This window comes from Triturus cristatus, chromosome 2_1, assembly GCF_964204655.1.
Source record: "Triturus cristatus chromosome 2_1, aTriCri1.1, whole genome shotgun sequence".
Taxonomy (NCBI): Eukaryota; Metazoa; Chordata; class Amphibia; order Caudata; family Salamandridae; genus Triturus; species Triturus cristatus.
Genome location: NC_140581.1, coordinates 683,901,834 through 683,923,860, shown reverse-complemented (window position 1 = coordinate 683,923,860; position 22,027 = coordinate 683,901,834).

Here is a 22,027-nt window from a genome sequence, read left to right as displayed (position 1 = left end):
ATATCAAATCGCTTACGCATAAAAACAACACCATCCTCACAATAATATGTGGCACTGCTATGTTTTCTGTAACAGCTAAACATTTACAAAAAGCATTTACAAATACGTGCCACACCCTGACGTATGAAAGGCGGCGAAAAGCACATTCGCCAAAATTTGAAAGAAATTGTCCAAATTTAATGGATATTTGTCTTGCAACCTCTAAGTCAATTGTATGAGCCTAAAAAACATACTAAACGCAATTAAACCACAAACATGAAAAGAATATTAATATCAAATCGCTTACACATAAGAGCCAGACAATCCTTACAATAATATGTGGCACTGCTATGTTTTCTGTAACTGCTAAATATTTCCTAAGAGCATAAAAAACATAGAAAAATATAACAAACCACAAACTGTATCTAGTAGTATTTTTTTTAAAACGAACTTACCTGAATGTCGCAGTAGACGGCCGTGTATTCTCCAAGTCACAGCACCACATAAAAAGCTGGCCATGCAGTAAAAAAGACGCCAAGACACGGGGCACACCTAGAAAGTGAAGAAAAATACCCATTAGTACCAAAAATACAAATGTGTTACATGCAAACGCAAAGCTGTCCATTCACGCCTGGCAAAGCTGTCCATGCAGGAACGAAGACGGCAAGACCTACGGCACACCTACAAAGATAAAAAAAAATACACATTACTACAAAAATCGCGTACGCACAACAGCAAGCCGTCCATCCATGAGGGCCAAAGCTGGCCATGCAGGAACGAAGACACAAACACACGTGGCACAAGACGCGACATACAAACAAATGGCGGACACAATTCAAAGAGAAAATAGTTTCCCTGGAAAAGAGACGAGGCAATAGACCCAAAATCCACGCTTATCATCAGGGGTAGAAGAGCAAGACGATCAGAGTCAGAGCAGGAACAAACACGGCAAGACACGGGGCACAAGAGCAATACGTTCATCAGGGCCAGAAGAGCAAGACGATCAGGGTCAAACGAGACGAGGCAATACACCAAAAAGCCATGCAGGAACGAAGACGCAAAGACACGGGGCACAAGACGACACAAACATATCAAATCGCTTACGCATAAGAGCCACATCATACCAACAGTAATATGTGGCACTGCTATATTTTATGGTAAATGGCGGACACAATTCAAAGAGACGAGGCAATAGACTAAAAATCCACGCTTATCATCAGGGGTAGAAGAGAAAGACGATCAGGGTCAGATCAGGAACAAACACGCCAAGACACAGGGCTCAAGAGCAATACGATCATCAGGGGCAGAAGAGCAAGACGATCAGGGTCAGACGTGACGAGGCAATACAACAAAAATCGACTTACTTGGGACATAGTTGCATGAGGCAGTACAAAGTCAAGCCAAACAACGGCAATACGATCATCAGGGGCAGAAAATCAAGACGATCAGGGTCAGACGAGACGAGGCAATACAACAAAAATCGACTTACCTGGGACATAGTTGCATGAGGCAGTACAAAGTCAAGCCTAACAACGGCAATACGATCATCAGGGGCAGAAAAGCAAGACGATCAGCGTCAGACGAGACGAGGCAATACAACAAAAATCGACTTACCTGGGACATAGTTGCATGAGGCAGTACAAAGTCAAGCCAAACAACGGCAATACGATCATCAGGGGCAGAAAAGCAAGACGATCAGGGTCAGACGAGATGAGGCAATACAACAAAAATCGACTTACCTGGGACATAGTTGCATGATGCAGTACAAAGTCAAGCCAAACAACGACACGAGGCAACAGAACAAAATGAAAAGTCAAGCCAAACAAAACAAAAGAAAACACGGGAAGCTTCGAAGCTTTTTCGGATTCGGGGGCGTGTTCCTGCTGTTCTAAAAGGGCGAGGCTAAAAAGTGGAAAGAACAGCAAGGAACACGCCCCCGAATCTGAAAAAGACGGAGCCTATTTGGAGGGACGGCTCTCTCCTCCAATGGCTGGCCTCCGTTTAGGAAGCCAGCCAATGGAGGAGAAGCAAAAAGAGAGGCGGGCTAAATAGCCACTCTAGGAAACATTAAATCTCTGACTTCCGGTTCTGCCTTCGGCAGACCGGTAATCCTCGACCTAAAAAGGAGAGGCGCGTTAACCACCCTTCAAAATGCAGATGTATCTTTAGACTGTGAAGCATCGCATAGTTCTTCCCAAACCACCCTCTTTATGGTATTCTTCCTCTGTTGCAGTGCCAAATTGTAACGGTTCCTTAAATCTCTTATTAAGGGGGGGTCCCGGGGTTCCCGATGGATGGCATGCTTAAGCTCAGTCAGGGCCTTAGTGCATGCATGATCGAACCATCTTCTACCATTTTTCGACCTATTCCTGGAAACCGCCCTCAGACTCTCTTTAACGGTGGCTGCTATAATATTAAAATGTTCTATTATATTTTCGCTTTTTGAATTTTCATCCAGGCAAATTCTAAAGCTATCTGTACAGGTATTAACCAGTTTAGCTAAGAATTCGTCCGGCACCACCTTACTCCACTTAAGGGAATACCCATTTTGTCTCCCCATCAAAACATCCGGGGCAGCCTGTATCTGCGCGCTATCATGTTGGCATGCTGTGAATGGGCTATCAATTTCAAGTACTTGTGGGTAATGATCACTCAGTGGCAATTCATAAATCTTGAAACTAGAGACCCTGAATCCAGAGGTATTCGAACAAATAATAAAATCAATGGTAGTCGATGCACCCCTCCCAATAAAGGTAGGGAGAAATGATGTTGGGCGTGTAGCCAATTCGTTTACATATCCCAAATCACAATTAAATAATGTCTCGTTCAACAAGTCCCCAGTTAGAGTATGATCAAAGTGTGTGAGATTAATGTCTTGCTCTAACATTAAACCACATATTCCTTTTTGACCCTTTTTGCAAAGATGACAGTTAAAATCCCCCCCCCATAAAATCATTACTTCCCTCATCTTGCTATCTTTCTCCCCTTGTAAATCATTATTTAGCCTTTTCATAATCTCCTGAATTAAAGTACTTGGGATATTATTATAAAAATTAATAATAACAAGACTGATCCCAGATTTAGTATCTATCACAACTTTGTGATAGAAACTACACTCTGAGTGGAAGCGGACCTTCTCATATGATAAACGATTTGAGAGGTATGTAATTAGACCTCCTTTAGGTCTCCCATGTGTCCCTCCTACTGCCGGAGTGCAGTAGGTTTTGTAGCCAATTAAATGTATGGGCTCTATGGTCCAAGTTTCTTGCAAGGCCACCATGTCCATACTATCCATGGCTATTTCCCAAGAGGGATTCTGTTTTAAACCTGCCACGTTCCAAAACATCACAGTACAATTTTCTTTATGGCTAGGTATTATTGCCTCGTCCATGACAACATGGCCCCTATCAGTCTCATTTATTTCAGCTGTAGATTCACCCAGGATTTCTATTGGGCCGGGGATCAGATTATGGCTACTTTGAAAAGGTGATCCCTTTTTACATTTGACATACTCCTGTGTCACCAGTTTGTCCAGATTATTCACTTCTTTACTTACTGGTATGATCTTATTAGACAGACTGCCAGTGGTCGTATCGGGGTTTTCCTGCGAAAAACTGAGCACTAGTGGATTTAAAATAGTGTTTACGGGTGACAAAAGGTCAGGATATTTTTCATACTCCGGGCGTCAGTCAACCATGTCCAGTGGACTAAATCTATTATAGCATGGGAGGGAGTATGGAACAAACTGTACACCTGGCCAATCTCCACAATATTGCTGGCCAACCTGTTGATTTCTCCCAGCCCTTCGCTGTATTAGGGTCCAGTAGTCATCTTCCCTCCCTCCCTGACTGTTAAGATTTAAGTCCCTACGCATGTCATATCTCCTCCCTTCCCTAGCAAAATTTTCGTCCCTGGTCCAGCTCCATCTGTCATCTGGCTGTTCAGTTGGGGTATAAAAATAAGACAGGGGTCTAACTATAATCGACAAACCCTGATTCCTAGGGGCCCCCCGACAGATATAATCTACTGTTGCGGGTTTTCAAAAGTTATGACCACACAATCCCCCTGTGATCTCTTCCTATTGTAACCCACCCATGGCACCCTTTGGACCATTAAGATTCTGCTGGCTAAAACTGAGGGTATGGGATAATTAGAGTATATAGAGTTTAACCAGTGTATCACCTTGTTTCTGAGTGCTTCAAAGGGTTCCATAATATGAGGAGCCAATTCTGGGACCCCTAATAATACTACCACATAAGGGCATGCGTCTGGAGGTAAATTGATGCTTCTACGTTTTTCAGTTTTCTCGTGTTGGGCTTTATCAGGGTTAGAAGTGGTTGCAGAAGGCAGGACTGTTGTACATAAAGTTACTTCAGTAACCGGGGTTGGTTTGAGAGCATCTATGCTCGCTACCTGGCCGATGGTATTTTGCATGGATTTAATTAGAGAAGTTGTAGATGTTATTTCCAACCGTTTATCATTTATTAACAACGGTTTATCCACCGGTGTGATCTCATGATTAACCCTTTTTTCCGGGCTACAGTGCTGTGTTTTTATATCCTTCTGCAATAACTGAAGTAGCTTCTCTATACCATGAAGCCTCTCTTCTATGGGGGCAAGTAAGGATTTAATTAGCGTCGATAAAGTATGTATCAAGGAATCCTCCCTTTCTGCAGATTCACCTGTACTATTAACCATAATACTCTCACTAAAAATATCAGCTAATGTCTCATCTGGTAAAGTGACATCTATCATAGGCATGGATATTATCTTACGCCTAGCAACTTCTTTCTCTGATTCAGTCCCAGTTACTTTTACCACAGGCTCTTTAGTGCTCACCTCTCTAGTACCCCCCCATCTTAACTGCTTTTGCCTTTACTTTTTTGCCAGTTAACTTATTATTTTTAGCACACTTATTTTTAGGGATTGCCGCATGCCTTTTTCCTTTTAGTTGTCTATTTACAACCTCAGCCTGAGTATCTAGATATGTCCCGGGCATGGATTTTTCCATCAAATGTAATGGTTGGAGGCCCGTAATAATTGGATTCTGAGGGGCCAAATAGGTACCAGCATTGTTATGTTCCTCCACGTGTGTTTGTAGTGGAGGAAATTCGGGTAAAATATTTTCGGGGCTACGTGCCACAGCTATGTTGCCCAACGATGACCTCTTAGCAAACGCTCGATCTTGGGATACCCTTCTCTCCATTAGTACTATCCATTGATCTATCAAGGAATTATTGCGTACTATGAAAGCATCGAGTGTTCCTGTCAGCTTAATCCCCCCAGTCGCAGTCTTACTTCTGGTTTCCCGCGTGGTCATTGTGTGTGGGCATATGCAAAACTGGATTTGTCCTAACTAATAATAATGGGATAGTTAAAAATATCTAATATCACTTAAACGACAACAGAACATAGGAGTAACGCTACAGAATATGACTGGCAGAATATAGTATGGACAATATCATGAGGTCCCCACCAATGAGAACCATACAGGATCCACACAATATGTTAAGTACTAGACCTTCCAATCCGTAATTCTCTGTCTCGTTATCGTCCAGGGGCCAGGGTCTCTGGCCCGTCCCGGCCTCCTCGTGCCTCTGAGGGCCAAAGAGGGCCCGCCCTTACCCCGCACTGCGCCCCGGACTGCACCCCGCTCGCGTCCCGCTCGCGCAGATGTAAGCGTTCCTTAAGTAATCAGAGGAGGAGGAGTTAGGAAGAGGTCCCCAGGTGCTGCCGATGATCTTGACGCTAAGCGCCCTGGTCCTCGTAGTCCTGCAAATATGATTCCCAAAGTACGTTGCACAGGTTTGTGTGTTTGTCACCCCACGGCTCCGCAGCTTGCCTCAAAACAATCAGGGAATCAGCAAGAGAGAACTAAGCCTGCGAGCGCCACCCTCGTCAACAAGCACCGCTGGAGGATTTTTATTGGTAAATACTGAAATGGTTGCCATGCGTGCCACGGTAATGCAAAACCGACTTGCCCTTGATATTTTATTGGCAAAAGAGGGTGGAGTCTGTGGAATGTTGAAAGTCCAACATTGTTGTACTTACATACCAGACGAAAGTAAAGATTTGAAAATTTATATTAAAAATATAACTGATTTGCATGACGAAATTGCACCACTGGAGGTTGAAGGTGTTTGGGAAAAGATTGTTAAGAAAATATCTTCTATTAAAGGTTTCTTAGTAAATTTAGGTAGTACCTTGATAGGTAAAATCTTATTTCCATTAACATGTGTGATTTTCTTAGTATTAATATTAAGATTAGGATGTCTTTGTTATAAAAGGAAGAAAGTTCAGAAAAAGTTAAAAAGAGAAAATTTAAGGAGACAAAATAAGAGACAGAAGAGGGAATTTGAAGAAATAGAATTGGAGGAGATAAAAGAAGATATGTATAAGACAGCTAAAATTGAAGAAATTGGGGAGACTGAAATGTAAAAATAAAAGCAAGATTTAACTTTTACTCCATAAAAAGGGAATACAAAATTTTAATGGTGTGGTGATAAAATCACCAAAGGGGGGATTGATGGAGCGGGTAAAACAAAATTTTGTATACCCCCCATTCTGCATGTTCATACTAATTAGAATAATCTATTAATTATAATAAGTATTAATGTGTTTGTTTGCTATCTAATCAACCCTACTAATGTGTGAATTACATGTGGGATTTGCATTTCCATGGCTAAAATAATTTGTAAACTAATATACGTATGCATGCTAACAATAGAAAAATAGAATATTACGTGGTATATGTTGCTTTTGTGATGTAATTGTAAGTTGCACCAGATGACATCATTGGGTGAGTATAAAACGCTTTAAATGTCGCCAATATGCTAGATAATTACACACACAAGGGAATTAGTGAGGGTTAAACATTTTATGCGTTATTTCCATGTTTTACTTACTTTTGTGTTTGTTTTGCTTAAGTTGACCAATTTGGCCTATGACAAAATGGCCGACTCATGGACGCGACGAAACAGCTACCATTCCACGAGGTTTCCGACTAAGTGCGCATGCTCCAGGCTCCTGAACAAGTGGCCTCAAGATGACCCACACAGACTGTACCAGAACAAGGTCGTGACTGGACTACTGCCAAGAGCTTTAACAATGGACAATTTTAACAAAACCGGATGGATCATGTCTGACAGTGTGACATCATAGACTATGGGAAACCAAAACAGATGATCTTAACCATCCAATCAGAAGTGCCTAAAACTGACTTTTGCTACATTTTGTCATTAATTTCATTATAAAAGAAGGTAGACTAGTGAGTTAGTGGCTGATATTTTCTTTTTCCTGATGTTATGCTGACGGAAAGGACGGTGACACTAAAGGATAGCTGTTTCCCTGAATCTTTGACAGACTAAATTGCTGCCCATTTTCCTGATGAACTGAGGACTCTTAGACTGATGGGCATTGATTGATGCGGACACGTTTATGGTCCAGACCCAATCTTTGGGACTGTAGCGTGTTGCATGACAAACTGATTGACTTAAGAGGACGACTAATAGTCAGATTAGGTAACTATGATGTTCTGTGGATTGATTAAAACATTCTTACTAAAAATGTACATTTATTAGATAAAAATATTATTGATTAACAAGCAAATGAGTTGGGTTATTTATTATCATCTGAATATAATTGAAAAGGATTAGAATCACTTTTCCAAATTCAACTAAATTGATCCATTAACTAAGTGGAAGGAATATCTTGAGATTCAGGATCAAGATGTGTTGGATTAAGGATATTTAGTGTATGTTTATGTAAATAGAATTTCATTAATTATAAGATATTCTTTTCACGCCAGAGTTTGGAACATCTATCTCTCCTATAAGAACAGAACAAATGAGTGTGTGTGAGTGTTGGTGTTATGGGCCCCACCAATGAATGTATTGAGTGAAAGCGTTAGTATGGTATCTGGTTTGTGACGAAGGGAGGATAGGAAATTCTACGCTGAAGCACTAACACAGGCATGCACTGGCTGCAGCTGCCTGACCCCGCGCTGCCATTCATTATGGAAATCACACAGGCTGGTGGCACTTACTTGGGCAGTAGTCGCAGAGTCCGGAGGAGTGTGGCGCTCTAACAATTGCTTGACACGCCGTCTCTCTGTAAAGCAGTGGCTGCAGGCTCACTTACGCCGCAAGCCACTGTGACCCACGGTAATTTGGGTTTGCCAGCAAGCTGCCTCAATTAATAGTCACTCTACAGGCTGGCAGGTCAGTGAGTCCCAGGGCTGGGCCGTCCAGTGACACGCAGACTCTGTCCTTGCGGCCGCTGCAACCCGGGTCACTCATGTCTCTCAGGCTCCCTCAGGTCTGGCATTATTGAACTGAGGGGGTGAAGTCAAATGGCTGATAGCGCACAGCGGTGCTGGTGTGAGCTCCATGCAGCAGGCAGCGCAATGCTGCAAGTGCCGAATTGGAATATATTTGCGGAGCCGTGCAAAACACTAGCCAGCTGCCGCTTTCCTTTACAAAACTTCCCGGACCGGCTCTGGCAGCAGGATGTGACATCCCCCGCGCGCCAGCCTGAAGCACACAACGTGATTGGCCAGCCGCTCCGTGGGGATTCAAGGCGATACATTGTATCAGCGTGAGTCTTCACCCTGCTAGCAGCCTTGATTAATAGCTCAACTGCAAGCCTGTGAGAGCAGTGGGGGCATGGCGCGCTGCCACACTTAACAGCCAGCCAGCACTTCAGTAGCCGCTGTGAGACACATGCATTATGCGTGACAACGCATTTCAGTGCAGTAATGCAGAGTACCACACTGAAATGTGTTAGTCTCACGCCTAATGTGTGATACTTGGCAGGACTGTTTTAAGTCCCCTCAAGCATCTGTTTGGTCTACCAGTATGTGTCTCACTCACCTTAGTCATAGAAGGGAGGGAGGGAACGTCAGTCACCTCAAAAGGATGTGGTGGACTATGTGATTGGCTTCAGGAAGCTGATGGCTCAATGCATGAGTTTGATGAAGACAAACATTAAGGCAAGATGAAAGCTGATAAAGGAATGGTATGATCAGAAAGCTGATTAGGTACCAAGAAGTACATTGGAGCAGTGGCCCCAGTGAACAATCGAATATACATAACGAGGAACATACTTTACAAAGGATGAGAAAAACGTATTAAGCTTTGTGTACTGTGTTATTTAATCACACTTAACTGCCGATGATTCAATTTTTTTTAACACAGTGATAAAACAGTGACCCAGGAGGGGAAGGGGGGGGGGGGGGATAGTGATTGAAGTGAGGATGAGGGAGTGAATAAAAGGTAAGTGTGATTCACAAAATCCACTATTTACACAATACGAGGGCTCATATTTTAAGCCAAGTTATTCAAACAATATCAAAGAACTTTTTCATAGCCATGGTCAGTAGTAGAAAACACAGTGATTCATCGCTGTTGTTAAGACTGGCTAGTACATCAGATGTCGACGTTTCGACCCCGAGAGGATAGTAGGTTATTGAGTCCCTTACGGCGGGGTCTTCCTCAGGACAGTGATGGGGGAGGGAGGGGTAGATACCTGGGAAAAGAACATAAAGAACTATTCAATGCTATGATTTTCAAAGTGGGTATAAGCAGCACATCCAGGGCCTAGGCCCAGTGATTTACCATAAAACGGTCCTCGGTGAGCCTGAAGGAGAGGGTGGGCGCGTGGGCTCCTGTTGGACGAGCGAAAACAAAGAACCTGCAAAAATAATAAGCAGGTTTACTCGTAGATCAATGGTCCACTATATCAACTTAACGATGATTAGGCCTGTTGAGCAACTTACAATGGAGTGTGTCAATCCACTGGATGATTGGAGGGTGGTCAAGCTTATTAAATCAGCTGGGCCTCAGAGTAAATCCAATATATTACTAAGATCGTGGGCAAAACAGCTCAGTGTAGAAGTCTCTGGAAGAGGAGAGTAAAAGTAATGAAGTTCCAGTATCATTAACCGACTCCAAACAAGGGTTATTAGTGTTAAACTACGTGTGGCCTGGGTCTCAGCGTGAGTGTTGGTGCTCACGGGATGACAAAATAAATAAATAAAATGCTAAAGAATGCTTGTCCTCGGTTAAAGGCAAAAGCTCAAAACGCATTAATTAACAAAATCGGGCATGTTAAATGATGGAAAAGATACCTAGTGAGTCTAATGGACCTGAAAAAACTGTTGTGTTAGCGTTGTATTTGGGGTTAAAATGTGCGTGGCCTAGGCCGTAGCGTGTGTGCTGGCGCCTACGGATTGAGAATAAAGCTAGACCTATGTTTAAGGCACCGGCCAAAAGCCATTGTGAAACCAACTTGGAAATGTTGGGATAAAAATTATTACGGGCCTGAAAAAAAATATATATACCCCGTAATAGCGTTACAAGTGAGCAAGGAGCCTGAATACAGCTGTCGCATCAGCACGAGTTGCTCATATGCGCCACATTTTGCTAAAGGTTAGAGACGTCCTCAAAAGCATTACCTAACCAACTCGGGGATGTTACGAAGTACCCAGTGAGTTTAACGGGCTTGAGATGCCGTGTTGGCATTCCATGGAAGCATAGGGGCTTAGTACAGCTGTTTACATGAGCACGAGTTGCTTATCTGCGCGTCAACGCTGACTGTGGGTTAGAGGCTGGGTTGAACAGTCGATAAAATGACGCGCCTATTAAGGGTTAAGAGTTCACGCAGGAAGAGCCACATCAAGGGCTCCACAGATTGCCAAGCATGCTAGAGGTTGTGCCGTTCGAGTGATAAAGCTTACCGCTGTCCGCAAGAATGTCTCACTCCATGGAGGTGCGACACGGGAACTGACTCGTTCTCTATATAGAGGTGTGTGAGAATCAATTAGTGACACGCGTACGTGTCAAAAAGCAAGTACTGATTTAGAAAAATAAAGCAAGGGAAAACAGACTCGGTGTCAGTGTGTAGCCGAGCTGAACCTTGACGGGCTGAAGTTTGGAGATAAATGAGAGCCTGCACCGGGCTCGAGAGCATGATAAAATTAACAAGCATTTGCAATGCAATAGGTCTCGCATTATAAAAGTGTGAGCAGTTGGCATTGCTTATAATAATGCAACACTAGCTATTGGCATTGTAAATGATAACGGCATTTATTTATGTGTTTGTTTTATAAAATAGATAAAAAGGCATTGCCATGAACAATGCCAATAGCTTAAACTTTTGCAAATGCGAGACCTGTTGCATTGCAAATGCTTGTTTCAGTACTGCAGGCTTTTAAAAAGTTTTAGTCACTACTCAAAATGAAATCCATTTTATCAACGTTGCCAGTGCTCCTTTATGTTTAATGCCATAAATGAAACACAATGTTATAAGCAGATTGCTAAATAGCATCTCCTGCCCGGATCACAATGTCTCACTTCATGCTGGACAGTGGGCACCCTGTTTTCGTGCAGCGCCAAGACGGGGTGAACTAATGCACAGACAGAGGTCTGTCAGCCTCCGAGGCTCAAAGCATTCCTTGCAACAGTCCGCTGTGTCAAGGTATTGCCATGTGTACAGCACACACTCTGCAACAGCAAGTAGTTTCAAAGTTGGGGGTGACTTCCCAAACTTTCCCGAGGTGTTCATAGTGTTTGGTGACAGCGTATTTATGCTGACAGCCCAATAAACTGTTTGTGGTTGTGTGTGTGTTTAGTGTGTGGTTGTGTGTGTGTGGTTGTGTGTGTGTGTGTGGTTGTGTGTGTGTGTGGTTGTGTGTGTGTGGTTGTGTGTGTGGTTGTGGTTGGTTGTGTGTGTGTGGTTGTGGTTGTGTGTGGTTGTGGTTTTGTGTGTGTGGTGTGTGTGGTTTTTTGTGTGTGTGGTTGTGGTTGTGTGTGTTTGTGTGTTGTGGTTGTGTGTGGTTGTGTGTGTGGATGTGTGTTTGTGTTATTGTGTATGTGGTTGTGTGTGTGGTTTGGTGTGTGTGGTTCTGTGTGTGTGGTTGTGTGGTTGTGGTTGGTTGTGTGTGTGGTTGTGGTTGTGTGTGGTTGTGGTTTTGTGTGTGTGGTTGTGTGTGTGTGGTGGTTTGTGTGTGTGGTTGTGTGTGTTTGTGTGTTGTGGTTGTGTAGTTGTGGTTGTGTGTGGTTGTGTGTGTGGATGTGCGTTTGTGTTATTGTGTGTGTGGTTGTGTGTGTGTGTGGTTGTGTGTGTGTGTGGTTGTGTGTGTGTGGTTGTGTGTGTGGTTGTGGTTGGTTGTGTGTGTGTGGTTGTGGTTGTGTGTGGTTGTGGTTTTGTGTGTGTGGTTGTGTGTGTGGTTTTTTGTGTGTGGTTGTGGTTGTGTGTGTTTGTGTGTTGTGGTTGTGTGTGGTTGTGTGTGTGGATGTGTGTTTGTGTTATTGTATATGTGGTTGTGTGTGTGGTTTGGTGTGTGTGGTTCTGTGTGTGTGGTTGTGTGGTTGTGGTTGGTTGTGTGTGTGGTTGTGGTTGTGTGTGGTTGTGGTTTTGTGTGTGTGGTTGTGTGTGTGTGGTGGTTTGTGTGTGTGGTGTGTGGGTGTGGCTGTGTGTGTGGTTGTGTGTGGTTGTGTGTGGTTGTGTGTGTGTGGTTGTGTGTGTGGTGTGTGTGGAAGTGTGGGTGTGGTTGTGTGTGTGTGGTTGTGTGTTATTGTGTGTGTGTGGTTGTGTGTGTGTGGGAGTGTGTGTGTGGGAGTGTGTGTGTGTGGTTGTGTGGGTGTGTGGGTGTGTGTGGTTGTGTGTGGTTGTGGTTGTGTGTGAGTGTGTGTGCTTGTGGTTGTGGGTGTGGTTGTGTGTTGTGGTTGTGTGTGTAGTTGTGGTTGTGTGTGGTTGTGTGTTTGTTTTATTGTGTGTGTGGTTGTGTGTGTGTGGGGGGGTATGTGGGTGTGGTTGTGGGTGTGCATGATTGTGATTGTGGGTGGGTGTGTATGTGGTTGTGTGTGGTTGTGTGTGGTTGTGTGTGTGGTTGTGTGGTTTTGTTATTGTGTGTGTGGTTGTGTGTGTGTGGTTGTGGGTGTGTGGTTGTGTGTGTGTGTGGGTGCGGGTGTGGGTGTGTGTGGTTGTGGTTGGGTGTGTTTGTGTGTTGTGGTTGTGTGTGGATGTGTGTTTGTGTTATTGTGTGTGGTTGTGTGTGTGGTTGGGTGTGGTTGTGGTTGTGTGTGTGTGTGGGTGTGGTTGTGTGTTGTTGTGGTTGTGTGTGTGTTGTGGTTGTGTGTGTAGTTGTGGTTGTGTGTGGTTGTGTGTGTGGATGTGCATTTGTGTTATTGTGTGTGTGTGTTGTTTGTGTGTGTGGTTATGTGTGTGGTTGTGTGTTGTGTTTGTGTGTTGTTGTGGTTGTGTGTGTAGTTGTGGTTGTGTGTGGTTGTGTGTGTGGTTGTGTGTTTGTGTTATTGTGTGTGTGTGGTTGTGTGTGTGGTTGTGTGTGTGTGTGGTTGTGTGTGTGGCTGTGTGTGGTTGTGTGTGTGGTTGTGTGTGTGGCTGTGTGTGCTTGTGGTTGTGTGTGTGTGTGTGGTTGTGTGTGTGTGGGTGTGGTTGTGTGTGGTTGTGTGTGGTCTTGTGTGGTTGAATGAATGAATGAATGGCGATTTATATTGCGCAGAACAGTAACCCGCAGGTATCAAGGCGCCTAACAAAAATGATCAGAGAATGATCAAAGAAGGAGACAGGAAACCTTACATGTATGCTTGCCGAAAGAGAAGGGTTTTTAGAGCAGAGCGGAAGTGCTGTAAAGACGGGAGAGATCTCAGGTCCAGGGGAAGGTCATTCCACCACTTAGGAGCAAGAGTTGAAAAGGCTCTACCACCCCATTTGGCTCTTCGTACACGGGGGGCTGTCAGACGCAATTTCCCAGAGGAACGCAAGTTCCTTCCGGGGATATAGTGGGAAATGATGGACCCAATTCCTGTGTCGCTATTTTTGGCAATGGCTCTGTAGGTCATGCATAGAACTTTGAACCGGATTCGGTGTTCTACCGGCAGCCAATGCAGCGTTTTCCTGGCTGCAGTGGCCGAAGAGCATCTGGGGATATCCAGGACAAATCTAGCTATAGCGTTTTGGACTACCTGTAAGCGCTGCAGCAGGCCTTTGTTAAGCCCAGCATACAGTGCACTACAGTAGTCCAAGCGCGATCCGATGAGAGCAACAGCTATTTGTTTTCTTGCCTGCAAGGAGAGATATTTCCTGATCCTTCGTAGGGTGTGAATCAAACCCCAACAGGTGGAGACAGTTCTGCTCACCTGGCTGCCTAAGTCGAGGGCAGGGTCTATCAGCACCCCGAGGTTCTTGGCAGATGTTGTAGGGGAAGGGCATGTTCCTAGTGAGTCAGGCCACCAGTTGGCTGACCAGATGTTTTCTTTCCCCCCGAACACCATCACCTCAGTCTTCTCCCCATTCAGTTTAAGAGAGTTCTGAATCATCCAATGACCAACCGCCTCCATACAAGATCTAAACCTGGAGGCGATTAGTTCATCTGAATGGGGAAGAGAGACGAGGATTTGAGTGTCGTCTGCATAAGAGACTACCTCCATCCCGAAAGATCTTATAAGTTTGGCTAGTGGGGTAACATAGATATTAAAGAGGGTCGGGCTAAGTGCTGACCCTTGAGGGACCCCACATAGCACAGATCGGGATGGAGATAGGAACTCCCCCAGCTTGACTCTTTGTTCCCTCCCCGTGAGGAAAGAGGTCAAAAGATCCAGAGCTGCGTTCTTCACCCCCACCTCCCTCAGCCGAGATGTAAGGACTGAGGGGGAGAGGGTATCGAAAGGCGCAGTTAGATCGAGCAGGACCAGGAGAGAGGTCTGGCCCTTATCTACTGTCGTGCGGATCTTATCGAGCACGATGGTGAGGGCTGACTCAGTGCTGAATTCTCTCCTAAATCCATGCTGGGAGGAGTCTAGGCATCCCGAGCTTTCCACAAAAACAGCGAGATGCCTGTTAAGATGAGTCTCAAGCATCTTCGCTGGGGCAGGGGGCAGAGAGATAGGCCGGAAGTTCTTTAAGACCCCCGGGTCCAGGGAGGCCTTTTTCAACAGGGGTTTTACTACCGCCTTCTTCCATTCTATAGGGAAGATACCGTCTCTAATGGCTAGATTCATTACCTCTAGCAGCGGAGGTAAGAGGGTATCCCTACACTGCTTGATGACTTTCAGTGGGCAGGTATCCAAGGGAGAACCAGACTTGGTCTTAGTTAGCAATAGCTCAAGATCTTGCAAGACCAACGGGGGAAAAGAGTCCAGGGTGCTTGAGGGGGGGATTTCTGTGGTGGTTAAACTCATCTCTACCCCGGATGTGGATGCACTGAGACCAGCTCTTTGTTCCTCGAGGGCCAAGTGGATATCCTGGATTTTAGTGTGGAAGAAGGAGGCAATCTTATCACATAGATCCTGCGAAGGAATAACAGGGTCAGGGGCTTGCAGTTTGACCAAGGAATCAACAGTTTTAAAGAGCTCCTTCGGGGAGGAGAGCGAGGTGGTCACGGTAACAAAGTATTCTTGTTTAGCTTGCACAATTTCAGCTTTGTATTTTTTAATAAGGAGTTTATGAGCTTCCTTGTTCTTGAGGTCCCAACTAGTATGCCAAAGCCTCTCCTTTCTCCTCACTTCTTGCCTAAGGAGCCTAAGGGAGTCGGAGAACCAGGGGGCAGATGGTCTCTTTCTGGCTCGGCGCCGAGATTGTACTGGGGCCAGTTTATACAAGGCCTCGGTGGTGACCTGTTCAAAGTGAGCAACTGCAGTCTGTACGTTATCTAGGCCAGTGATAGTAAGGCTTGCAGCCCAGGGCTTGAAAGAGTCGCTGTTGATATTCCTGAAGTTTCTGGCAGTCTCCATTAGGTGGTTCCCTTTTTTACCGGAGTCCATCCTATGATATTTCAAAAGAAAAGGGACCGCCAGATGATCAGACCAGGATAGATGAATCGGGTCCTTCGTAGTCAGACGGGGGTCATTGGAAAAGATACCATCCAAAGTGTGTCCTGCACGATGTGTGGCTCCGGTAACACGTTGCGTGAGCCCACATGATTCCAGGGCCTCAACGAGACAGGAGGTATCAGAAAGGTCAAGCCGTTCTAGGTGGTAATTAAAATCACCCATGATGGAAAAGTTATCTCGGCCAAAATAGGGTTCAAGGGACTGGAGGAGGTTGTGCGTAAAGTGGGTTCTCGAGCCGGGAGGTCGATAAACTAAGATACTGTTGAAGAAGGGGCGTTGCGCTTCCTTTATTGAAAAATAAAGTGCTTGAAAACTGTCAGGAAAATCGGGTATGGGGACGATATGGCATTGTAGGTGATCTTTGTAAAGGATCGCTATCCCCCCTCCCACTCGTCCCTGTCTATCGAGTCTGGCCAGGCAGTACCCTTCAGGGACCGCCTCGATTAGATCATGGTCGGATGAATCCTTGGCCCATGTTTCGGTCACAAACACTAAAGTGGGCGTTCTATCCAGAACCATCTCCTTGAACATAACCTTGTTCTTGACAAGGGAGCGGGCATTAACCAAGATGCCCTCTATTCCTACTGAGTTGGGACTAGATATGACGGGGTGTTCAAAGAGAGGGTGGATGGGGGCGGAGTTAAGAGGCCTAGACGTGGAATGACAGCCACATCGTAATGGGAACAGAAAGTCATCTGGTTCATAGGAATGTGAGCAGCGTTTTTTACGAGGTTTAAGGGCCAGCATTTGGCTAAAAGAGTAGCTGCATGGGAGAGAGAACATTTTACCAGAGTCCAGGGGCCAGCCGTCCAGCGCGTCCTCAGCGCGGACGGACGCAGATGGGCTGGACTCTGGCGTGACTCCGGCGGGCATCCGGCGCATCCGCTAACGCGTCCGCTACGCGGAGCGTCTAGTACCCCCTTTTGTAGCAGATAGAGCGCGAGAGCGCGACTCCACACCCAAGATGGCCGCTAAGCAGCCCTCGCCTCCCCGGGACCGGCTCCCAGCATCAATGCTCAGCTGGGAGCGGCCCAGGAGGTAGAGGAAGGTAGGAGACGATAAATCAAGTGCAAATAAGCTTTAAAATCAAGCGCCTTTTAAAAACGAGCGTCACTCAAAACGCGTTCTAAAATACGTGATTACCCTCACCAATTCAGTCTGTGGCAAGGAGAGTAAAGAAAAGTGCAGTAGAACCTCCGGCTTCCGCCTCAGAGGGTGAAATGAAGTCGATAGATGGTTGTGTGTGTGGGGTTGTGTGTGAGTGGTTGTAGTTGTGTGTGTGTGTGTGAGTGGGGGTGTGGTTGTGTGTGTGAGTGTGTGTGTGGGAGTGGGGGTGTGGTTGTGTGTGTGTGGTTGTGTGTGCTTGTGGGTGTGGTTTTGGGTGTGGTTGTGTGTATAGTTGTGGTTGTGTGTGGTTGTTAGTTTGTGTTATTGTGTGTGTGGTTGTTTGTGTGTGTGTGGTTGTGGTTGTGTGTTGTTGTGGTTGTGTGTGTAGTTGTGGTTGTGTGTTTGTGTTATTGTGTGTGTGGTTGAGTGTGTGTGGTTGTGTGTTAGTTTTATTGTGTGTGTGGTTGTGTGTGTGGGGGGTGGGGTGTGTGTGTGGTTGTGTGTGTGTGTGTGGTTGAGGTTGTGTGTGGTTGTGGTTGTATGTGATTGTGGTTACATTTGATTTGATGAGAGTTAAGCAGAGATGTCTGCATTCAAGCCACTAGCGAGTAATTGTAACTCTGCTCTATCTACACATATCCCTTGTAATAAATACAAGAGAAACATTTCCGAGGCTGGTAAATAAGATACACTTCCGACAGTAAGGTACTGTCATTTCTTTCCCAGTTAAATAAAAGGTGAGTACAAATATGTGCATGTTATAAGGCAAAAGTTAAAGGCCAGAGACAATTGGGAAGCAATCTGGTATATTTTCGGAACCAATGGAATTGTCAGAGTATTCCCCGTTTCCTTGAATGGACAAAATAGATGCACCATTTTTCTCACGATTGGATTTAAAAACCATTATGCTTGCGACTTTGAATCTAGATGACCGTTGTTTTTTTTTTCTTAATTGCAACAAATTGTAAAATGTCATTAAGGAAGCTTTACGGAGAGGTCAGGGGTTCGAGAGTAAATCCACATGCAAACAAGCATTGGCCGCACGGTTCACTGAGAACATCAAAGCGGCCGAAAGGGGAGAAAGGAGGGGTGAGTGCAAGCCGAGGTGACAAGAAGGACTGGGCGAGAAGGGAGGGGGGAATGCCAGCAGCAGAGGAGCCTGATTAAAGCTGACGAAAGGGGAGGGGGAGAAGGGAGGAGGGAGTGCGAGCAGCAGCTGTGCACGTGCACGCCATCGTGCACTCAAGCTTTAGGCCTGGGTAGCACTTTGAAAACCTGTATACTAAATGCTCTCCGAGCAGCACGCTGGCTCAGCGAGACCTAAAAAGGGGGGAGTACAGATGGTAAAAACGGCTTAGATTCTAGAGATAATAAAGAGATAATTTAGAGCTATGCTTCGGGCTCATGATCATTTTCAGGTTGACCTGGGGATCATAAGACATAACTCAGACAGAAGACACGCATAACATTGGCTGGCTGTGAACTTAGCAGGATGGGAATAATTTGGAGCCTGCATCGGATTTGTGACCCTGATAGAGTTAACATAAGAAAAAACATCGTATAACAATGGTTGACTATAGAGATGCACGTTATGCTTGTATCTGAGAAAAGCATTTTCTATGATTCAGAGGCACATCATATAACATTGATTGACTGTGTTAACATGCATACTAAGCCTCCATACAAAAGGAGTAGAAATATCAGAAAATGGTAGACATATATGTGTTCTGACATCAACTTATTGCAATGCATTTTTTAATACTCTTGATCTGTATAGGGGGAAAAAAATACAATAAATAGTGCAGCCTCCTTAAATACCGGGCTGGTGTTCTGAAGTTACAAATATACATTTAATGCATGACATGGTTACGGTGATCACAGCGTATCTATCCCAGTGTTTAATAAACCATGTATCTAATCGCCTACAAAGGCACGCTGGGAGGGCATAATTGCATGTTGTGCAGGACATCGTTATGTGTAGCTACTCTCATGTCAGGCATGCTAGTTGTGCATGGCTGACTTCAGATTCATTCAAACCATTATGAATGGTGTCCAGAAGGGACATCCATTTGCATTCCCTTACATCCAGTATTACTCCAATGTCACCTCCCCTAGGGATAAGGGAGGCTTTCTCAAGAATCAGCCAACGCAGTTGGTCTGGACTGTGTTCAGCAGTGCGAAAGTATTCAACCACGGGTGCCCTCTGGACCCCACATCTGATACGACTGCAGTGCTGGAGGATCCGGGTCACAATGACACAGAATGCAGTAAATTAGATTTGATGAATTACAATTCGTGAAGGACTTTAAAGTGATTGCATGGTGTTTATATATAAACTCTTTAGTTTGGATCGTGGTTCGGCATGCCTTGCATTGTCCACATTTAAAATGCCCCAGTGTCGGTGGCAGGTTCCACATTGATTGGATTGATTGTGCCACAGGGATCTCCAAAAAGGAACTCTCTATGTGGTCCTTGAAACTTTTAGCTTTCTTAAATGAGTGCATAGGGAGGTCAGATTGTTCTGTGTCTTCAGATATTAGCCCCTAATGTCTGTTGATCACCTTTTTGATAGCATGGCTCTGTGTTGAAAAGGTGGTGACACATATCATCCTTTGTATGGGTTCTTTTGCATTTTTTTTTAGGTGTCCGCAGGTTCTCACGTGGGCTATACCACGCCCTTTTCTGGGCTCTCTTTACTAGCTTCCTTGGGTATCCTCTCTCCTCCAGTCGTTGGCTTAGATCTGCTGACTGCACAAAATAGTCCATTTTTCGTGCAGTTCCTGCGGATCCGCAAGATCTTTCCAAAGGGTAGATTGTCTCTAAGCCCTCGTGGGTGGTGGCCGTTGTATTTTAGCAAGGAATTCCTCTCTGCCGGTTTCCGATTCAAAGTTGTGTAGAGATGGTTGTCTTCATTCTTGATTGTGATGTCCAGGAAGTCAATTTCCTTGGGGTCTGAGTGTATGGTGAACTGGATGTCTGAACTTCTTCCGTTAAGCCAAGAATGGAAGCTGCTTTGTTCCATGGAGTTCCCAGTCCAAATCATCAATATATCATCTATATATCGTCTCCATAAGGACACCTTGGAAATGTATGGGTTAACTTCACTGAAGACAAATGATCTTTCATAATGGTCCATGTAAATGATGGCTAGATCCAGAGCAAAAGCAGCCCCAATCGCTACTCCTTTTGTTTGGTAATAGAAATGGCCATCAAAGAAAAGGAAATTCCTCTTCGTTGCCAAGCGTAGTAGTTCAATGATGAAATCGGTAGGTACTGGCATGGGTGCTGTTCGTTGGTCCAACGTCTCTGCCTTTACATCCAAAGCAGCTTGTTGGGGTATGCTTGTGTATATAGATACCACATCACAGGTCACCAGAAGTTGGTTGTCTGAGTTGTATGGGCAATGGGCAATCAAGTTTATGGTTTGCATTGTGTCTCTTAGGTAGGCACGAGTTGCCTCCCGCTATAGGTTTGAGAAAGTGGTCAATGTATCTGCACAGTGGCTCAAGCATGGATCCACATCCAGAGACTATGGGACGTCCAGGTGGCTTAAGCGGGTCCCTGTGAATCTTTGGTAGGGTGTACAGGGTGGGCAGGCGTGGATGTTTTTGATTGAGATAGGGAAACTCATGGTTTGTCAGAAAGCCTTGTTTCAAGGCCATATGTGGTCAAGGTCAATATATCCTTAGCGAGGTCCTTTGAGGGGTCAGAACCTAACCTCCTGTAGCTCACTCAATCTTGTAACTAGATTTAAAAACCATTATGCTTGCGACTTTGAATCTAGATGACCGTTGTTTTTTTTCTTCTTAATTGCAACAAATTGTAAAATGTCATTAAGGAAGCTTTACAGAGAGGTCAGGGGTTCGAGAGTAAATCCACATGCAAACAAGCATTGGCCGCACGGCTCACTGAGAACATCAAAGCGGCCGAAAGGGGAGAAAGGAGGGGTGAGTGCAAGCCGAGGTGACAAGAAGGACTGGGCGAGAAGGGAGGGGGGAATGCCAACAGCAGAGGAGCCTGATTAAAGCTGACGAAAGGGGAGGGGGAGAAGGGAGGAGGGAGTGCGAGCAGCAGCTGTGCACGTGCACGCCATCGTGCACTCAAGCTTTAGGCCTGGGTAGTACTTTGAAAACCTGTATACTAAATGCTCTCCGAGCAGCGCGCTGGCTCAGCGAGACCTATAAAGGGGGGAGTACAGATGGTAAAAACGGCTTAGATTCTAGAGATAATAAAGAGATAATTTAGAGCTATGCTCCGGGCTCATGATCATTTTCAGGTTGACCTGGGGATCATAAAACATAACTCAGACAGAAGACACGCATAACATTGGCTGGCTGTGAACTTAGCGGGATGGGAATAATTTGGAGCCTGCATCGGATTTGTGACCCTGATAGAGTTAACATAAGAAAAAACATCGTATAACAATGGTTGACTATAGAGATGCACGTTATGCTTGTATCTGAGAAAAGCATTTTCTATGATTCAGAGGCACATCATATAACATTGATTGACTGTGTTAACATGCATACTAAGCCTCCATACAAAAGGATTAGAAATATCAGAAAATGGTAGACATATATGTGTTCTGACATCAACTTATTGCAATGCATTTTTTAATACTCTTGATCTGTATAGGGGGAAAAAAATACAATAAATAGTGCAGCCTCCTTAAATACCGGGCTGGTGTTCTGACGTTACAAATATACATTTAATGCATGACATGGTTACGGTGATCACAGTGTATCTATCCCAGTGTTTAATAAACCATGTATCTAATCGCCTAGAAAGGCACGCTGGGAGGGCATAATTGCATGTTGTGCAGGACATCGTTATGTGTGGCTACTCTCATGTCAGGCATGCTAGTTGTGCATGGCTGACTTCAGATTCATTCAAACCATTATGAATGGTGTCCAGAAGGGACATCCATTTGCATTCCCTTACATCCAGTATTACTCCAATGTCACCTCCCCTAGGGATAAGGGAGGCTTTCTCAAGAATCAGCCAACGCAGTTGGTCTGGACTGTGTTCAGCAGTGCGAAAGTATTCAACCACGGGTGCCCTCTGGACCCCACATCTGATACGACTGCAGT